The sequence below is a fragment of the Tachyglossus aculeatus genome, chromosome 5, assembly GCF_015852505.1.
Source record: "Tachyglossus aculeatus isolate mTacAcu1 chromosome 5, mTacAcu1.pri, whole genome shotgun sequence".
Lineage (NCBI taxonomy): Eukaryota > Metazoa > Chordata > Mammalia > Monotremata > Tachyglossidae > Tachyglossus > Tachyglossus aculeatus.
This window is the reverse complement of record NC_052070.1, coordinates 11623796-11634916: the sequence shown is the minus strand read 5'-3', so window position 1 is coordinate 11634916 and position 11121 is coordinate 11623796. Positions and strand designations below refer to the sequence as shown.

At 43.6% G+C, this 11121-nt stretch overlaps 1 non-coding gene across 1 annotated transcript; it reads left to right on the top strand.

Annotated features, from left to right (window-relative positions):
* Nucleotides 1-246: 246 nt before the first annotated feature.
* On the top strand, nucleotides 247-384 carry LOC119929065. The gene has a single exon (XR_005451209.1). It is a non-coding gene; the product is annotated as a small nucleolar RNA SNORA7 (small nucleolar RNA).
* Nucleotides 385-11121: the final 10737 nt, after the last annotated feature.

The following is an 11121-nucleotide window of genomic DNA, read 5'->3' as shown; positions in this document are numbered from 1 at the left end:
TGAAAGCCTTGGATTCTAATTCTGACTCCGTCACTTGTCTGCTATGTGACCTTGGGCAAGTCACTTCATTGCTCTGGACCTCAGTTACCTCATCTGTAAAATGGGGATTAAGACGTGAGCCCCGTGTAGGACGGGGACTGTGTTCAACCTGAGGAGCTTGTATCTACTCCAGAGCTTAGACCAGTGCTTGACACCTAGTAAAGGTTTAACAAATGTCATCATTATTGTGATTATTATTGTACAAGTCCCCTCTCAGAGTTGCAACTGGAGAGTTTCCAGTACTCTACCAGTCTTGACTAGGGGAAGGAGAGTCAAGCAGAGGCCTATCCATTCCATTCCTAGCTTGAGCAGTGGCTAGCGAGTGGAAGGCAATCTGCTACAAGTCAAAACTCACCTGTGCCGGGCAGCAGCGGCCTGGGAGAGAGTCGAGGGAGGAGATTCAGGTTTACAGCACGGATGGAGGCAATTGATTATTACCAAGAAAACTCTATGGATACGCTACCAGGATGACTGCGGATGGAGAGTGGGGCGATCTGGGAGAGATGTGTCCATAGTCGCTATGGGTCGGACACGACTCAACGGCGTAAGACAAGACATTATACAAGTGGACTCGCAAGCCCACAGGTTTGACCACCCCTCGATTGGACCAGAAGTCCATGTGACTTTTACAGTTGGTCAAAGATATTTAATACCTTGATCAGTTCCCTCTCTTCTGCCTGAAGTTGTGTCCAGAGTGGAAATCTAGTTTTTTTTCGAAAAGGGTCAGTTCCACTCCCTCAGTTCCATTGCAAAGTGATTGGATTTCTTCTCGCGAATTCAACCTCTTCAGTTTAGAAACCTGCCAACCTTCCAGCGGTTGCACAAAAATAGGCTTAGGAAAGAAGGAACCGAAGCAAAGATGTCATTTGGAGGGAAAGGAAAAGTTATGAGATCTTTTGGCGTCAGCCGGGTGACTGGATTAGAGACAAACAAGCAATTCAAAGAAATGCTCTCCCTCATAAATCTCACTCAGGGAATTTTCAGGCAGATTGTTTCACTTAGAAACAAGATTATACCAAACCTTTCAGACCAGGATTCCAAAGTTACATCTCTAAGGTCAGATTCAAGAAAGCTTGGTGATCTGCCAGCTAAAATAAAAAGGAAAATAGAAAGCCAAAAACATGAAACAAGCTCAGAGAGGTATTACTCTATGCAGAGCTCTCCATTAAGTCATGGGGTAAGTACAATTCCAGTTAGTTGATGTGATCCTTGCCCTCAAAAAACTTACAATCTAGTAGGGGAAATAGATGCTAAAATGAATTACAGGTGAGGAAAACAACAACATGTACATAAGTGCTAGCGGGAATGAGGGTGTTTAATAAACACTACTACTACTACTAATAATATATCATACAATATATATTCTAGACTGTGAGCCCACTTTCTAGACTGTGAGCCCACTGTTGGGTAGGGACTATATATGTTGCCAACTTGTACTTCCCAAGCACTTAGTACAGTGCTCTGCACACAGTAAGCGCTCAATAAATATGATTGATTGATTGATTGATTGATAATATATGTAATATATGATAATATATTGTATATAATAATAATAATAATAATAAATGCCATTATTATTTAAGGGATATGGAAATGCTGAAGTGAAACAGCATGGCCTAATGGAAAGAATAAGGGCCTGGGGGTCAGAAGGATGTGAGTTCTAATCCCAGTCCTGGCTTGTGTTTGTTGTTTGACCTTGGGCAAGTCACTTTATTTCTTTTTGCCTCAGTTACCTCATCTGTACCTCATCTATTCCTTCCTACTTGGGCTGTAGGCTTAACCTGATTAACTTGTATTTATTCCAGTATTTAGAACAGTGTTGGACACAGAGTAAGCACTTAACAAGTAATATTATTATTATTATTATTATTATTATTATTATTATTATTATTATGTAACAGTAGTTGTTGGAAATAAGATAGGGAGATGAGAGACTGATCAGGGAGGGCTTCCTGGAGATGATGTGACTTCAGAAGGGCTTTGAAAACGGGGAGAGTAGTAGCTGACAGATGGTGAAGGGGATGAGGTGTTCTAAGTAGCAGAGAGGGCAGGAACACAAAGTTTGCAGCAACAGAAACAAAAACAAGACATAGTGAGTAGGAGAAGTGAAGTATACCACATGGGTTGTAGTAGGAGAGGAATGAGGATGAATAATGAGGAGAGAATTGATTTAGTGCCTTAAAGCTAGTGGCCAGGACTTTCTGCTTTAGGTGGAGAGGAATGGGCAATTAGTCAATCAGTTGTATTTGCTGATTGCTTTCTGTGTGCAGAGCCCTGTACTAAGCACTTGGGAATGCTTAGTACAATCTTGTCTTCACTGATCCTGAACTATTCTGGTTTTCCTCCTCTCTCTGGCCGTTCATTCTCAGCCTCCTTTGTGGACTCCTCCCCTGCCTTCCACCCCCTAACTGTGGGGGTCCCTCAAGGTTCAGTTCTGGGTCCCCTCTATTCTCCATCTACACCGACCACCTTGGAGAACTCATTCACTTCTATGGCTTCAACCACCACCTCTATGTGGATGCTAACCAAATCTAAATCTCCCACCCTCATCTCTCTCCCTCTCTCCAGGCTCGCATTTCCTCTTGGCTTCAAGATATTTCTACTTTGATGTCTCCTTCTGTCACTTCAAGCTTAACATATCCAAAAGATAATTCCTTATCTTCCCACCCAAGCCCTTTCCTCCTCCTGACTTTCCCATCACTGTAGATGGTACCACCATCCTTCCTTTCTCAAAAGCCCACTCCTCTCTTTCATTCAACCCACATATTCCATCTATTACTAAATCCTGTTGGTCCCACCTTCACAACATCGCCAAAATCTGCCCTTTCTTCTTCATCCAAACAGGTATCCTGTTAATACAATCATTCATCCTATACCACCTGGATTACTGCATCAGTCTCCTTGTTGACCTGTCAGCCTCCTGCCTTTCCCCACTCTAGTCCATACTTCATTCTGATGCCCAGATCATTTTTCTACAAAAATGTTCAGGGCTTGTATGTCACCCCACTCCTCAAAAAAATCCAGTGGTTGCCCATCCACCTCCTCATCAAACAAAAACTCCTCACCATTGGTTTTAAAGCAGTCCACCACCTTGCCCCCTCCTACCTCACCTCGCTTCTCTCTTTCTACATCCCAGCCCAAACACTTTGCTCCTCTAGTGCTAAACTTCTCACTGTGCCTCCATTTGGCCTGTCTTGCCACTGGCCCCTAGCCCACGCCCTGCTTCTGGCCTGGAATGCCTTCCCTTCTCAAAATCTGACAAACAATTACTCTTCCCCCCTTTCAAATCCTTATTGAAGGCACATCTCCTCCAAGAGGCCTTCCCAGATGAAGCCCCCTTCTTTCCTCTTCTCCCACTCTTTTCTGCATCACCATGACTTGCTCCCTTTGTTTTTCCTCCTCCCAGTCCCGCAGCATTTATGTACATAACTGTCATTTATTTATTTGTATTCATGTCTGTCTCCCCGCCTCTGGACTGTAAGCACATTCATTCATTCAGTCATATTTATTGAGCGCTTACTGTGTGCAGAGCATTGTGCTAAGTGCTCATTGTGGGCAGGGAATGTGTCTGTTTATTGTTGCATCGTACTCTCCAAAGCACTTAGTACAGTGCTCTGCACACAGTAACCACTAAATAAATATGATTGAATGAATGAATGAATGAGAGAGTACAATATAACAGAGTTGGTAGACACATTCCCTGCCCACAGTGAGCTCATTAGAGGAGTGGGGAAATGTGCATGAAATGATGTGTTTTAAGAATAATCCTAGCAGCAGCAGGAGAGTGAAGTATGGACTGGAGAGAGAGGCTGGAGGGAAGGAGGTCAGAGAGAAGGCTGAGGCAGTAGTTGGGACATCACACTTGGTTAAACAGGTGTGGTAATTATAATAATGATGGTATTTGTTAAGCGCTTATTATGTGTAGGGCACTGTTCTAAGGACTGGGGTAGACACAAGCTAACCAGTTTGAACACAGTCCCTGTCCCATATGGGGCTCACAGTCTTAATCCTCATTTTACAGATGAGATAACTGAGGTACAGAGATGTTAGATGACTGGCCCAAGGTCACACAGCAGGCAATTGTCAGAGCTGGGATTAGAACCCAGGTCCTTCTGACTCTTAGGCCCGTGCTCTCCCCACTAGGCCATGCTGTTTCTCAGTTTGACTGGAGAGTAAAGGGTGGATTCTGGAGTTGTTGTGAAGAAAGAACTGGATTTGATGATTTACTGAATGTGGGAGTTGGAAGGGAGAGAGAGGAGACAGGATAATGCCAAGGTTGCAGGAATTCATTCATTCATTCAATCATATTTATTGAGTGGTTACTGTGTGCAGAGCAATGTACTAAGCACTTGGGAAGTACAAGCTGGCAACATATAGAGACAGTCCCTACCCAACAGCGGGCTCACAGTCTAGAAGAGGGAGACAGAGAACAAAACAAAACATATTAACAAAATAAAATAGAATAAATATGTACAAATAAAATAAATAAATAGAGTAATAAATACATACAAACATACATATATACAGGTGCTGTGGGGAGGGGAAGGAGGTAAGGTTGGGGGATGGAGGGGGGAGAGGAAGGAGAGGGCTCAGTCTGGGAAGGCCTCCTGGAGGAGATGAGCTCTCAGTAGGGCTTTGAAGGGAGGAAGAGAGCTAGCTTGGCAGATGTGCAGAGGGAGGGCATTCCAGGCCAGGGGGATGACGTTGGCCGGGGGTCGACGGTGGGACAGGCGAGAATGAGGCACGGTGCGGAGATTAGCAGCAGAGGAGTGGAGGGTGCAGGCTGGGCTGGAGAAGGAGAGAAGGGAGGTGAGGTAGGAGGGGGCGAGGTGATGGACAGCCTTGAAGCCGAGGGTGAGGAGTTTCTGCCTGATGCGTAGGTTGATTGGTAGCCACTGGAGATTTTGAGGAGGGGAGTAACGTGCCCAGAGTGTTTCTGGACAAAGACAATCCGGGCAGCGGCGTGAAGTATGGATTGAAGAGGGGAGAGACAGGAGTATGGGAGATCGGAGAGGAGGTTGATATAGTAATCCAGATGGGATACGATGAGAGCTTGAACGAGCAGGGTAGTGGTTTGGATGCAGAGGAAAGGGCGGATCTTGGCAATGTGGGCGGATCTTGGCAGTGAGAGATAGGAGAAGGATGATGCTGTCAACAGTGATGGAGAAGCCTGGAAAAGGACAGCATTTGGGAGGGAAGACGAGGGGTTCACTTTGAAACATATTAAATTTGAGATGCTGCTGAAGCATCCTTGTAGAGATGTCCTGAAATAAAGATGAAATGAAAGATCACAGAGAAGGAGGTCAGGGATAGTGTAGCAATAATAATAAGAAGAATTGTGGTCTTTGTTTAACACTTTTTCTGTTCCAGGTACTGGTCTAAGAGCTGGGGCAGATACAAACTATTTGGGTTAGAAACATTCTCTGTCCCACATAAGGCTCAAATTCTTAATCCTATTTTACAGATGAGGTCACTGAGGCCCAGAGAAGTGAAGTGACTTTCCCAAGGTCACACAGCGGACAAGTGGCAGAGTCGGTATTATTCATTCATTCATTCAATTGTATTTATTGAGTGCTTACTGTGTGCAGAACACTGTACTAAGCACTTGGGAAATACAAGTTGGCAACATATAGAGATGGTCCCTACCCAACAATGGGCTAACAGTCTAGAAGGGGGAGACAGACAACAAAACAAAACACGTGGACAGGTGTCAAGTCGTCAGGACAAATAGAATTAAAGCTAGATGCACATCATTAACAAAATAGAATAGTAAATATGGACAAGTAAAATAAATAGAGTAATAAATCTGTACAAACATATACAGGTGCTGTCGGGAGGGGAAGGAGGTGGGGGGGGGATGGGGAGGAGGGGAGGAAAAAGGGGATTCAGTTTGGGAAGGCCTCCTGGAGGAGGTGAGCTCTCAGTAGGGCTTTGAAGGGAGGAAGAGAGCTAGCTTGGCGGACGTGTGGAGGGAGGGCATTCCAGGGGGAGGATGTGGGCCAGGGGTCGTTGGTGGGACAGGTGAGAATGAGGTACAATGAGGAGGTTAGCAAAAAATATGGAACGCTTCACGAATTTGGTATTAGAACCCGTGACCTTCTGACCCCCAGGCCTGGACTCTATCCACTAGGCCATGAAGGCCTCTTGGGGGAGATGTGCCTTCTATCAAGCTTTGTAGGTGGAGAGAGAGTACATAGGAAACACACGATGAGTGTCATTAATTGATCTGAAGCACATTCATGGGTTTGGGAGTCGGAGGATGTGGGTTCTAATCCCAATTCCGCTGCTTGTCCGCTGTGTGACCTTGGCTAAGCCACTTAACTTCTCTACGCCTCAGTTACCTCATCTGTAAAATAGGGATTAAGACCGAGCCCCACGTGGGGCAACCTGATTATCTTGTATCTACCCCAGGGCACAGAGTAAGCGCTTAACAAATACCATCATTATTATACAGTGCCTGCATGTATTATGCCATTTTCTCTCTTTTTCACAAGAGGAGTTTGGTTCCCAGGCTGATTTGATCTGATGAGGGCAGTGTGTCTCTATCTAGGATCAGTCTAATTGCCTCAGAGGGGACTTGTCTTTGTGCACATCAAAGAGGTACAACCACAGATTCCTTTTCTTCTCCTGCAGTGGCCACCTAGTTCACAACCACGCTGAAGAGAAACGGGCAGAAAAAGAAAGAACAAAATAATCCAGGTTTTGTTAGTTTTTCCACCAGTTTAGTATACCCAATGCCCATCCAAAGACTGTTTCGTCAGCTCTCTTAACAATAGCTCCCCAAGCCTGTTTCTTAATGCAGTCATAACAGAGATAATGAAATCTCCCAGAAGACCTCCTCCACAAACGGCTAATGGAATTTTTTAGCATTAGCTGTACTGGCTATTTGATTATTATGAACACAGAGCTATTTGCACATAACCTTACTTTGATTTTATAGTTTAGATTGGAATGTGAGCAGAAGTCTATCAGTTGAATTAGCGTGGAAGGAATAGAGATTTTCTGAGGAATTAAGGGTGTATGACACTGCCAAGTCACGGTTAATCTGAGCTTGTGAGGAGCCACTCTAATGATTAGACTTCAAAGTTTGTTTCCTTGCTTCGGTCGAAAAGATAAACAGGATTTCTCCTTCAGTCTTTAAGGCAGGAAGTGTAGAAGAAAATGGACAAAAATTTGGCGGTTCTTTCTTGTTTTCTTGTTGGGAAAGAACAGGCCTGGGAATCAGAGGGCTTGGGTTCTAATGCTGGTTCCACCAATTGCTTGCTGTGTGACTTTGGGCAGATCATTTTAGTCTCCCGACTTCACCAGTAAAATGTAAAAATGAGGATTAAACTCCTACTTAGACTTTGAGCCCCACGTGGGACAGGGAATGTGTCCAACCTGATTATCTTGTATTCATTCATTCAATCGTATTGTATCTATCCCAGAACTTAGTATAGTACCTGGCACATTCATTCATTCATTCAATTGTATTTATTGAGCACTTACCGAGTGCAAAGCACCGTACTACTACTAATAACAATAATGATGGTATTTGTTAAGCGCTTGCTATGTGCAAAGCACTGTTCTAAGCACTGGGGAGGTTACAAGGTGATCAGGTTGTCCCACGGGGGGCTCACAGTTTTAATCCCCATTTTACAGATGAGGCAACTGAGGCACAGAGAAGTTAAGTGACCTGCCAAAAGTCACACAGCTGGCAGTTGGCAGAGTCAGGATTTGAACATATGACCTCTGACTCTAAAGCCCGTGCTCTTTCCACTGAGTCACACTGTTTCTCCACTACAATATAACAATAAACAGACACATTCCTCGCCCACAGTGAGCTTACAGTCTAGAGGCACGTAGTAAGTGCTTGTGGTTGTTGTCTTAAGCTGTCGAGTCTTGTCCGACCCATAGCGATGCCATAGATATGCCTCTCCCAGAACACAGCACTTCCAACTGCAATCGTTCTGGTAGTGGATCCATAGAGTTTTCTTGGTAAAAATCTGGAAGTGGTTGACCATATCCTCCTTCCACACAGCAAATTATATGCCCTCGCCTCTCTCCCATGCTGCTGCTGCCCAGCACGGGTGAGTTTTGACTTGTAGCAGATTGCCTGCCACTCGCTAGCCATTCCCGAGCTAGGAATGGAATGGGTAGGTCTCTGCTTGACTCTCCCTCCTGTAGTCGTGACTGATAGAAGACTGGAAACTCTCCAGATGCCACCCTGAGAGGGGAGCAAGTGCTTAACAAATACTATTATTATTATTATTATTATTGTTCTTTGGAGTTCCTTCAATCTTCCTGTAGTGATCACGTCTTGGGTGTCCACAACATGTACAAGAAAACTCCAAACACACCTCACCTGAGACCATCAAACTCACTCCCCAGAGCAGCTGATGGAACAGCAACCAATCAAACAATCAGCCAATCAGCGGTTCTCATGTGCAGAGTGCTGTACTAGATACTTGGGAGTGTCCACTACATAGTTGGTAGACACGCTCCCTGCCCACAAAGAGCTACATAAGAATGGACCAATCATTCATTCGATTCATTCAATCTTATTTATTGAGCGCTTACTTCCTTCAATCAATCATATTTATTGAGAGCTTACTGTGTGCAGAGCACTGTATTAAGTGCTTGGGAAGTACAAGTTGGCAACATAGAGAGACAGTCCCTACCCAACAGTGGGCTCACAGTCTAGAAGGGGGAGACAGACAACAAAACAAAACATATTAACAAAACAAAATAAATAGAATGGTAAATATGTACAAGTAAAATAAATATCTACAAACATATATACAGGTGCTGTGGGGAGGGGAAGGAGCCAGCTTTTCCTTCAGTCGTATTTATTGAGTGCTTACTGTGTGCAGAGCACTGTACTAAGTGCTTGGGAAGTACAAGTTGGCAACATATAGAGATGGTCCCTACCCAACAGCGGGCTCACAGTCTAGAAGGGGGAGACAGACAACAAAGCAAAACATATTAACAAAACAAAATAAATAGAATGGTAAATATGTACAAGTAAAATAAATATCTACAAATATATATACAGGTGCTGTGGGGAGGGGAAGGAGTCAGCTTTTCCTTCAGTCATATTTATTGAGTGCTTACTGTGTGCAGAGCACTGTACTAAGCGCTTGGGAAGTACAAGTTGGCAACATATAGAGATGGTCCCTACCCAACAGCGGGCTCACAGTCTAGAAGGGGGAGACAGACAACAAAACAAAACATATTAACAAAACAAAATAAATAGAATGGTAAATATGTACAAGTAAAATAAATATCTACAAACATCTATACAGGTGCTGTGGGGAGGAGAAGGAGCCAGCTTGGATTTGTTAAGCGCTTACTATGTGCCAAGCACTGTTTTAAGAACTGGGGAAGATACAAGGTCATCAGGTTGTCCCACGTGGGGCTCGCGGTCTCCATCATCATCATCATCATCATCAATCATATTTATTGATCGCTTACTGTGTGCAGAGCACTGTACTAAGCGCTTGGGAAGTACAAGTTGGCAACATATAGAGACAGTCCCTATCCAATAGTGGGCTCACAGTCTAAAAGGGGGAGACAGAGAGCAAAACCAAACATTCCAAGAAAATGAAATAAATAGAATAGATATGTACAAGTAAAATAAATAAATAAATAGAGAAATAAATGTGTACAAACATATATACATACATACTTACTATGTGCACTTACTGCACTTACTATGTGCAGAGCTCTGTACTAAGCACTTGGGAGAGTCCAAAACAACAATAAACAGACACAATCCCTGTCCACAACATAGGTTTTTTATATGTGTAGAGCATGTAACAATCAAGCAATTGCTTAGTATCATCATTTTTTTAAGGATAGCCTGAAAAGATCAGGACTCTTCATTCTGAAAAATGAAGGCTAGATGCCTGTTTGCTTGTTTTGATGTGTATCTATCTATAATTCTATTTATTTATATCGATGCCTGTTTACTTCTCGACGTCTGTCTCCCCCATTCTAGATTGTTAGCCCAGTGTGGGCAGGGACTGTCACTCTTTATTGCTGAATTGTACTTTCCAAGAGCTTAGTACAGTTCTCTGCACACAGTAACTGCTCAATAAATACGATTGAATGAATGAATGAATGAATCAGTCCTATTTATTGAACGCTCACTGTGTGCCTAATAATAATAATGGTGGCATTTGTTAAGTTCCTACTATGTGCCAAACACTGTACTAAGCACTCAGATAATTACAAGATAATCAGATTGGACACAGTCCCTTACCCACATGGCGCTCACAGCCTAGGAGGGAGAACCAGATTTTGAATCCCCATTTTACCAGGCAGGAAACTGAGGTCCAGATCATCAGCACTTAGTATAGTGCCTGGCACATAGTAAGCATGTAACAGATGCTATGATTATTAATCAAGTGGCTTCCCTGAGGTCACCCAGCAGATTAGCAGAGGAGCTAGGATTAGAAACCAAGACGTTTGACTCCCAGGCACGTCTTGTTTCCACTAGGCCTCGCTGCTCCTCTCAAGTAAAATGACATTTTAGAAGACTGATCTGAGCAGCATCGAGAAATATGGACTGGAGAAGGGAGAGACTGGAGGCAGGGAGGTTTATAGGAAGGTTAACCTCCTAGGAAACAGCCTCCTTGAGAGTTTACAGAAGTTCAGCCAAAGCAAATGCTTCTCCAAAGAACAGATTATCTCCTACCTCACAATGCCAGGGGATGTGTCTGTTTATTGTTGTACTCTCTCAAGTGCTTAGTACAGTGCTCTGCACACAGTAAGCGCTCAATAAATACCACTGAAGGATGCCCTAGGTTACGAACAGTCCACGAACAATTTCTGGAAGATACAGAGCAAAGTCTCTTTCTCCCACTTTCAGAGTTTAGGTAGATACCATTGCAGAATATTCAACTGGATTTCAAATTACGTGCTAATAACCGCATGCTCTGAGAGAATAATGGCTTTCCGTCTGGTGAAAGAGAGAGGCTGATTTTATTTATTCGACTACTGAGGCAGTTTCCAAAGGAAGGATTGAGCAGGTTAAAAAACTTATGGGCTGATTAGTTTTATCTTCTTATTTGCTAGGTTAATTTATAAACCCGAGCCAGA